This window comes from Cynocephalus volans, chromosome 5, assembly GCF_027409185.1.
Source record: "Cynocephalus volans isolate mCynVol1 chromosome 5, mCynVol1.pri, whole genome shotgun sequence".
NCBI classification, from domain to species: domain Eukaryota; kingdom Metazoa; phylum Chordata; class Mammalia; order Dermoptera; family Cynocephalidae; genus Cynocephalus; species Cynocephalus volans.
In genome coordinates, this window is record NC_084464.1 from 108,294,047 (window position 1) to 108,304,212 (window position 10,166).

General features: G+C 40.3%; 1 pseudogene; it reads right to left on the bottom strand.

Annotated features, from left to right (window-relative positions):
• Window positions 1-499: 499 nt before the first annotated feature.
• On the bottom strand, window positions 500-1,021 carry LOC134378760 (chromobox protein homolog 3-like; annotated as a pseudogene).
• Between the last annotated feature and the right edge of the window lie 9,145 nt (window positions 1,022-10,166).

The window sequence follows — 10,166 nt, forward strand, 5'->3', positions numbered from 1 at the left end:
AGTAAAGATGTAAATTTGATGGTAAAATGTGATGCATTTTATATTGTGTATGCATTTACTGCAGATACACGTATTTTCCAATATGTCTCATATACCACTGAACATTTTTATTTATAGGTCTTCATTTCAAGAGAAGATCAGATACAGGCAGCTTACCTGAACTATATGAACACAGTAAAGATTTCTGCAGGACCCTCAGATTTCTCTAGATTTTTTTTTTTAACAGAAAACTTTTATTTGTTCAAAGTAACCAATGCTATTGATGCAAAAGAACCCCAATTCTACTTTCAAAATGAACACACCAAACTTGATTTTCATTAGAATGCAGTTATTTTTTCACACTGGTACAGCAAAAACCAAGACTCAGATTTAATATCTTTCTCTATCTATCTATCTATCATCTATCTATCATCTATCTATCTATCTATCTATCTATCTATCTATCTATCTATCTATCTATCTATCTATCTATCTATCTATCTATCAAGCAATGAAACAATTATTGAGCTTCCTCTAATGGACAAGTATGCCAGGTTAGTCTCTCTTCATAAAAAGCAATTAAAGTTTGTGGACACTTCATATTTGCCCCTTTTTCCAGCACCAAGTCTGCCTCCTCTAAATCTGTTTCATGAGAAACATCAGTTAGTTTTCTACTGCTGTCTGTGGTACCGACTATTCATTCAGGATCAAGGCCTCTGGCAAAGCCTCTTGGTTTGACAGCCGTGTCTCTTTCTTTGATTTGCTATCTGCAGATTCACTCTCGGATAAAGATTTTCTCTTTGTACCATCCATCTTTTTCTTTACCAGCTTTTTGAGAATTAAGAAATGCTTCAATTAACTCTGGACAATCTAAATTTTCTTCAGATTCCCAGGTATGGTCAGTGTCTGTAAATCCCTTCCACTTGAGAAAATACTGCACCTTCTCATTCACTACACGTCGGTCCAGTACTTTTTCCATCACAAATTCTTCAGGCTCTGCCTCTTCAACTTGTTTACTATTTCTATTCTGTTTCTTTCCCATTTTTTTGTTCCCTGCCTCTGAGCTGCTCTGGGTCGTGGGTCTGTGGTGTCTCTGGCTCCCTGCACCTCTAGCTCTGATTTGATGTGGCAAGTCTCTGTTGTGGGTTTGCCTCATACTTGTTGAGAGCCTCACCAGGCGCACACGCCTGGCACTCAAGAGCAGTCTGTGTTCTGGCAGACAGCATCGTCTTCAGAGCCACTGCTAAAAGACTTGTCCTCTCAAGCTTGCCTCTCTCTGGCAGCTGGCTACGTTGAGAGGCTGTAAAGGGGACACATTTTCTAGGCCCTCATTTCTGTCTTCTTACATGCTGCCTTCTTAATTCAATAGACATAAAGCTATTGTACACTAAACAAAATATAAAAATATAGCAGTTTCTAATCCTACAAACAAATATTTTGTTTCAGTAGTTGCCACACTTTCACGACTTTCAGATGTGTATATGGGTGGGTGAGTGGGTGAGAGCAGATTCTGATTGTACATCAATGGCTTCGAGTTCTTCTAAAAGGGTTATTTTGTGCTTGGTGTCTGTAGTGTCTCCAGTAGGGCTTAAGAATCTTTACCGAATGATTCAGCTGGTTTCTCCTTGGCCTTTAGGAAGGTACTTTAAACATGTCCTCTGCCTTCTGAGATTGCCAAAGGAGGCTTTGAAGGAATTGCTGGCTGAAGCCATGGTTTCTATGTAGTTTTCCTCAGTAAGAGACTTGTAGAGTCTCTGGACACATGGACTGTGGTCAGTGTGAGGTGAAGCGAGGGCCAGCAGAGTAACCAGGAAGCATGTCCTGTAGGTCTTGGTCCAGTCTATGCTTTTCTTCCTTATTCTGCAGCTAGATCCTGTGTGTGGCTGAATGCAAAGTCTGGGAGCATGACCATGTCGAGGTGGGGAGTAGACAGTGAGGTCCTAAGACCCACTTCAGACATCTGGAAACCAGTGTTGGTATGGCCAACATGAAGCTTTGGCCTTCCTGACAAATTCCCATATTCCATACTTGGCAGATGAGTGTAAAGCCCTCTGTTTCAGATCACAGAAAGCTGGGAGCATGTGATGGGGCCACTTTGTGATTCACTGGAAAAACAAGGTGAAATCATCCAGTTTCCAATGTGGGACTCAGAGGAACCTAGGTATTTCTGAGCCAATGGAGGAGCTGTCTTCCTTATTTCCTTTACCCCAGCCCACCCAGCTCTGATACCTCTTGCCACTACTTAAGCTTGACACATTTAGCCCCCTGGAGAGAAAGGAACCTTGTCTGGGACAAAGTCCATACCCACCACGCCCACCCCCATTGGGCAGTCTTGTTATCTCTCCTTGGAGTGTGATTTAGTACCACATGACACTAAGATATGATAACCTGAACTTTCTATTACTTTGGGAAAAACTACTGAACAAAAAATGCTTGTTGGAATAGCTTTTCAATCATAGCTATGTGGTGTTATCTTGGAAGAGGATGGAAAATAACCCAGAGCCAAGAGTTGTTTTGGATGATTAAAGTGAATGCAAAAATAGATGAAGATCTGCCCACATGTTAAGAAAATCCTTAATGACATGACAACCATCAAGGTTGCACTTCTTAGCAGTTATCACCTACCTTTTGCTTTCTGCTTCATCAGCTCTCTAATCCTGCAAGTTTCATTATTAGGGTTTCCTGCTACACTTTTAGTGTTCAGTTACAGATTGACTGGGGACTGCCAGTATGTCTGGCCTACTGATGTTTGCTGGTAGATTATCCTTGTAAGTGTTACTATCTTGAAGGTTCATTTTTTTAAAGGTAATAAGGAATGGCAATTCAAATAGATTTTACTGCCTCATCACTTGTGATGGTCTGACAACTATGAGCAAAACAGAAAGATGGACTCTTTTTAAACAAACCTTCTTGTTAGCAAAAATTTAACAAACTAAACAAATAAGCAAAAAATAAAACAAAAAAAATCCCACGGTTGAATTTACCAAGCTGAAGAATACAGACTTTGCCCAAGTCAGGGACTGATAATTGACATTGAGTTCAGGGATTCATTTTCCCTCTTCTCAATATTGAATGGAACTCCCTTTTTAAAGGCTTATAATTTATTGTCTAAAATTGGAACTGGGACAAATTCAAAGCAGGGTGAAAGGAAGTCTCCAAAACAATAGCATTGAAATTCTCCCAGGGCTTTTTCAATTGTGAGAATTTAGTGCACCTGAGTTGCTAGACTTGATAACATGGCAGTATGCCTAAGTGGAGTATTTTTTAATTTAAGCCTAAGGAGGTGGCCTCCTTTGGTGGAATGAACATTGATAGAGATTTTTTTTTTCTATATTGATGAAAATATTCTGTCATTTTTCGGGGATTAAGAAACACTTAGGCTAAACAAGCCTGGTTCATAAATGAAATTAAGAGCACATATGCCAGTCCTCAGTACAAAGCTTCAGGGACACTATTGAGTATTTTCTATATACCAGGTACTATGCTACATGGATTACATGCATTAATTAATTTGGTTTTCACAACAGTTTTCTGGGGGTAGGTACTCTTACTATTCCTGTTTTACAGATTAAGAAGCAGTGGGGTCAAGTCACCTGCCTAAACGTTAAGTAGTGAGTGGCAATCAGGATTTGAGCCCCAACAATCTCATGCTATTGCTTTACTCTTAAGCTCTTGGCAGCTGCCTCCTAAGAAAAGTAAATTGCCTAGATTCAAGGATCTCAAGTGCTGAAGGCCTAGTTGGAATTGATTTTTGGTCCACAGAAGCTCAGCATGTTTAGTTTTAGCAATGGATCCTGGTATATCATTCTGCTGCTGAATAATTAGGCAGGGTAGATAGGCTGGATCCTATTACTTCCTTGCTATGCAGTTGATATCCCCCCATTCTATTTAGTTTTGCCTATTTCTGAAAATAATTGAAGTAGCATACATGCAAATATATATCTTTCTCACCTCTGTAGAGCTCCAGTTTCATTGTAACCACTTTGTAAATATCACTGCCGAATTCAGGCCACCATGCACCTCAGATATCTGCACTGAACTTTCTAGCCCCACCCCAAACTGGCTCTTCATTCTGACTTCTCTGTCTCTGTAATGGTGCCACCCAGTCATCCAGACTCTAAAGCTCAGGGTCAGTTTTTACTTCCTTCTTTCCTGCACTGTCCCCTGCCTTAACCCCCTCCCGAAGTCAACAAGCAATTAGCCATTAAGTCCTGTTGATTCTCTTTGCCACATTTCTCCCTACCTATTCCTACTGCAATGAACCAAATTTCTAAAACCAGATTTTGAAATAAATTAACTGCTTTGCCCACCTTCAGGCTTTCCACCCTGAATATAGCCACCAGATTAAAGGTGAGATTCCATAGCTTTGACGGTGTTTTTGTGTGTGTGTGTGTGTGTTCTATTGTGTGCCCAGTGCTATTCTAAGTTGGAGACACATCCCTGAACAGACAAGAATTCTGCCCTAGGGAAGCTACTAAAGCAACCAAACCGACGACATGACTTCCCTACTTAAAGCCAACCAAAGCAGTAAATAAATATCCAATAGTTCTCTATTTCATAGCAAAATAATTTTAAAATCTTGGTGTAGAAATCATGATCCTCCACAATTTGGCCTCACTTTCCTTTTCTCTCACTCTCCACCAGCATTTTCTCTGCCTGGTGAGGACTGTTCATTATATTCTCCAGCACAAAAAGATTTTCCACCTCCCTGCCTTGTTCTTGCTGTCCCTTCTGCTTGAAATACCCCACCTTCACTCTCCCCTACTCCCGTATCTCTGCTTTCAGCCACCTTAGAGTTCTCTGCCTCTGCCAATGGCCAGATCATGCTCCATGCATGTTCCTTCCCCACTTCATTGCTCTGGTCAGGTCCCGCCCTGCCCTGCACTGAGGCAGGAGGAATTTAAGGAGCTCATAGCCCAGCACTTGGTGGTAGAAAGTCCTTCTGGGGTATTTTAGCCTGGTTACCCCCTCTCAGTTTCTGCTTTTATTCTAAGAAAACTTTAGTCCTCAGCCTTGGTACCGAGTCTAAGCCACATTTTTGTTTTCTGAGTCCCTCTTGGTGACCTCTTACTTCATACATCTTACTCAGTGTCATTTTTTTTTTTTTTTTTGTGACCTGTAAGGGGATCGCAACCCTTGGTGTGGTGTCGCCCGCACCGCACTCAGCCAGTGAACGCACCAGCCATCCCTATATAGGATCCGAACCCAGGGCCTCGGCGCTCCCAGTGCCGCACTCTCCTGAGTGAGCCACGGGGTCGACCCCTCAGTGTCATTTTAATGTAATCCCCTAAACTCCACTCTTGTGACTGAGACTCCAAGGTCCCAAAAGACTTTGCTGGTTCTGACAGCCTACCTTTCTCCTTGGAAATTGGAATATTACTGTTCATTCAACAGTCAATAAATGTTTATTAAAGCCCTCCTCTGTGCCAGGGGCTGGCCGCATAGCACAAGAATGACAATTCCCTCTTCTCCAGGTGCTCACTCTTCCATTGGGGCAAGTGGTTAAATAAAGAAGCAAGATAAGTTTGGCAAGTGAGAAAGACTATGAAGAAAGCAAAATGGGCTGCTGAGATGAAGGAGAGGGGGCAGAAGCTGGTTTGGACAGGCTGCTTGGGGAAAACATCTCAGGTGAGACTGGAATGACAAGAAGGAGCACCCGGTAGTGTTCCAAGCAAAGGACACGGCAGGTGAAAAATCCTACAGAGTCACCAGCCTGACATCCTCCAGAGACAGAAGAGAGGCCAACAGGTCAGGAAAAAGGAGGGGAAGGTGGTAAAAAAAGGAGGTCAGCAGGGACCAGAGCATTGAGGCATTGCTGCTGTGCTCCTGAGAAGCAGTTGCATTGGATTTTTCCCGGTTGCTTGGCTGCTTGGCTCTCCAGATCTTCTGCATTGTTTGGCAGACTTACCTGCTCCCCAGTCTCTTTCAGTCTAATTTGTCCTCTTCTCCTCCCCTGAGATGTGTCCCATTCCAGTGACAGGGTCCTGGACTCCCTTTACCGCCTATCTCATGGTCAATGCCCAAAAGGCACATCCAAGGTGAGATGGTGCTGTCTAAGTTCCACCTTGTCTCCAAAGCCTAATTCTTATACCCGTTTCTTCAGAACCTTTTCCCAAATGACCCCAGCTGGAAAAAGATCCTTTCCCAGTAGCCTGCCTTGGTCTGAGCCATCACCCAGCACTCCTCACATGCTAGTTTATATACTGTCACCTTTTCTCCCAGATATTATGCTTCTAGAGTTAGGGACTGTATCTCATACAGTTTTGTTCTACCCAGATTAAATAGCATGGTGGCTTGCTATCAGTAGCCGTGTAAATGTGTTTCAGAGAATAAATTATTTGGGATTCTACCTGGCTATTGCCATGAGAATTAAGAATATTTGTGAAGTACCTAGAATGGCACCTGACACATAGTAGGTTCTAAGTCAATAATAATAGTATAATTGCTATCATAGTTGTTTGACTTTGGGCATAACTCTTCCAATTCTTCATGTTTACATGTTGCTGGATAGAATGATTTCTAAAATGTTTTCTAGATCTTGAACTTAATCATGGTTTGGATGCATACCCTAAAAAACCTCAGGAAGAGAAAGAGTCTTTGGTAATTGGGTAACTTCTCCTCAGTAGGAAGGCTTATAGGCACTGGAGATTCTTTACAGCATCGGCGATAATGTACAATATGCTATTTTTCAATAATGAAGCAATTATGTATTTATATTTAGTAATATTTCAGGCATTTTCAGTGTAGAAATGGTGATGTTGCTTTTTTCAAATGTGCATCTGCAATATCAAGTGTTGTCAAGGATGTGGAGAAATAGAAATTCTCATATGCTTCTTGTGGGTGTATACACTAGCACAGCCTCTTTGGAGACGGATTAGACAATAGCTAGAAAAGTAAAAGATGTACATATTATATGATCCAGCAATTCTGCCCCTAGAGAAATTCTCGTACATGTGCACAAAGAGGCTTATTCAAGAATATTCATGGAAGCTTTGTTTGTCATAAAAATTCTGAAGCAACCCAAGTGTGTATGAACAGGAGAAGGGATAAATAAACTGTGGTGTATTCATATACAACCATTAAAATAAGTGAGCTATATCTGAATTTCCACATGGATAAATCTCAAAAAATGTAATGTTCAGTGAAGGAGCAAATTGTGTAATCATCATACGGTGCACATTTAAAATAAAGTTAAGAACATGTAATATATAGTTGTGGATATGAACATATAATGTAATATAATGAACATGCATGGGAAACACAAAATTCAAAAGTAGTGGTTGACTTTAGGAAGGATGGAACAAGGGAAGTGGAATTAGGGGTGTGACATGTAGGGGGCTTCAACTGAATATGGAGTGTCTTTTTTTCTTTAAAAAAAGATTTGAAAGAAATAGGGCAAAATATCAAGATTTGACAAAGCTGGATGCATACACCAATGCTAATTATTAGTCTGTTCTTTTCATATACTTGTAATAATTAATCAGAAAAGGAAATATAACTATTAAAACTTACTTGTAACTAGTTGGATTTGAAGGAAAATACAATTTAAGTTACTAATGAAGTGGCTATCTAAAAACTAAGTCTTGATGTTTTCATATTCACATAGGAAAAATATCTGGATTTGGGTTTTGAGACTAGCAATATTGATAATGAGTAATAATAAAAATAAGAAGACATGTTTTGAAAAGTATTTCTTACCCTGACATCCTGGAAGTGTAAAGCTTTATTTTTCTTTTAGACAGATTTAATCTTACCAAATGCCCATTTAGGTACTTAATTGTGTATTGTCTTTTACTTTCACTTAAATGTTTCCTGAACTTATCTTCCCCACTAAACTGAACTAGAACCCTGATCATCCAGTTTCTAGTCTGGAATTTTTCCTGTCACCAGTATATGACTGTCATACTCAATAAGTACTTTTTGAGGTGATGCATAAATAATTATAATTTTAATGCAACAATTTCCCATGTATAAGAAACCTAGCCACTCCTCTGATGATAGCAGAATTACTGACCTACTAAAGAATTTGGTTTTCTGTAGGGAATAGAACACAACAGTTATCCTTTTCTCAGTATGCAGGTATCCCAGTTTGCAGGGTACTACAACAAATAAACAAACAAATCTGATTGCTTATTCCAGAGTTCATAGCAATGCACACATCAGTTCCTCCTGGAACAGGCAGCTGGCCTCCCAGTCCCCTCCCAGCACAATGTGAAATGGTTCCTAGCAGGCTGTCTGGCATCACAGGAGAGGGCCCCTCCTCATCCAGGAAACACACGTCTTGATCCTCCTCCGTTCTATTTTGATTGACACTTGTATTTCTCAAGGCAAAAATCAGATTTTCAATATTCAGACCCAAATACTCATTGAATTCTCAATGATGGCAGGAAAAATTAGAGGATACAGGCAAATTTTTCAGCAATGTGGATGAAAGCAGTTTTTATTTTTCTCTAATACCAAGTCCGGCTTTGAGGTTCTCTGTTTCCATCAGATATAAAGCCAAGCCTTTGTAGTGTACCCCACCCCCCCTTTTTTTGATGTGAGCTGGCATCTCTCATGAAAAGATAAAGGCATCAATTAACTATACTACCAAACCTCAAGGATAAAAGCTATTGTTGTGAACAGGAGTTAGGCACGCACATGGTATCAAGTAAGGGCCTGGAAACAGACTGCTGCCAAGGAAAACAGATGTCTGTCTCCTTTAAGGAGACCAAATTATGTGTATATTAGCTATTGCTAATGTCCTGATTGATTTAACAATGATGGTATTGATGAGCTAATTTGGGTTGAGTACAGTCATTGCCATTACCATTGTCACAATAAAATTTTAAAATGTTTGACTCAACCAACTGGTAACGAACAACAATGAAACAATAGCAAAGGAGCCATCCTAAAAGAGAAAAAGTTGCTCTGAATCCAGAAATGATAGAGGGTCAGACAGGCTCTGCTTCTACCCTTTGTTGTAAAGGCAAAAGTCCAGATGTGGGTAGGAGAGGAATTCCCCCACATAACAGTGAGTAATAACAACTAACTCACAATCATAGGATGCATGAGACAATGATGAATTGTATATTGCAGGCCTATAGAAGACAATCAAAATGGTCACTTTCATCCTAGTGGAATCAACTAGCAAAGTTGGAATAGAAAGAAAATTCCACTTGAGGTCTTGCACACTGTTTTTCCTGTTTTCCTGACATGGTTATAAATAAGAAAAAGTGCAGATGCTCAGATTCTCTTCTCTGTCGCATGACAGTGTTTCATCCTTTTATTAGGCTGCTCTTATTGCTGGTTTTATGTTGTTGTGGTGTTGTTTTCAAACTCCCCTGCACACGCTGTCCTCAGCAGCTTTTCTTTCTTTTTTCTCTCTCTCCCCCTTTCTCCCTCTTTTCCTCTTTCTTTCTTTCTTTCTTTCTTTCTTTCTTTCTTTCTTTCTTTCTTTCTTTCTTTCTTTCTTTCTTTCTTCTCTCTCTCTCTCTTCCTGTCTTTCTTTCTTTCAACTGTATTTGCCATTTTGCAGGATTATTGGGAGGAAAGTGAGAAGAGAGTTAGGCATAGATCATGACCCATAATCAAAGGGAGCAGGGTGAAGTAGAGAGTGTCTGTCTAAAAATGGGAATGAAATATGTCCTGGCAAAGCCCAGCTTACACTACCTGTCTCCTAAGAGGACAGTTCAGTCCTTATTAACATTCACACTAAGTGGGCATATCCAGAAATCAGTCAACTTGAAGATTAAATAACTCCAACATGACCAAGCCAGTCATAAGAAGACAGAAAAAGTTCTCATGTCAGTCTAGAAGTTCAGGTTCACTTTCAGGAATCAGAGGGTCCAGTTTAGTAAGCAATGCCTGATGTCATACAAGATTAGAACCAAACTTTGGCTTGCTTCAGAGCTGAGCTCCCTGCTGCCCCTTTCCAAAGATTTGAGGAAAGGACATAGAAAGAGGTCCGTTGGATGCAAAGTCATTTGAACTGCAGTTAGTTTTGTTGTGTTTTTCCTTCCTTTGCATCAGTTCCTCTGTAAAGCCCTATCAATCTATAGATTTGATTCTAAGCTCTTTTCACTTTTTAAACTGAATAGCCTCAACTCTCATGAAGATCTTAAGAGATTCACAGTTCCTATTAACAGTCAGGAAAAATGATGTCCAAGCTCCTGGACTTCACTGCCCAGTGGACCAAGACTGTGTCT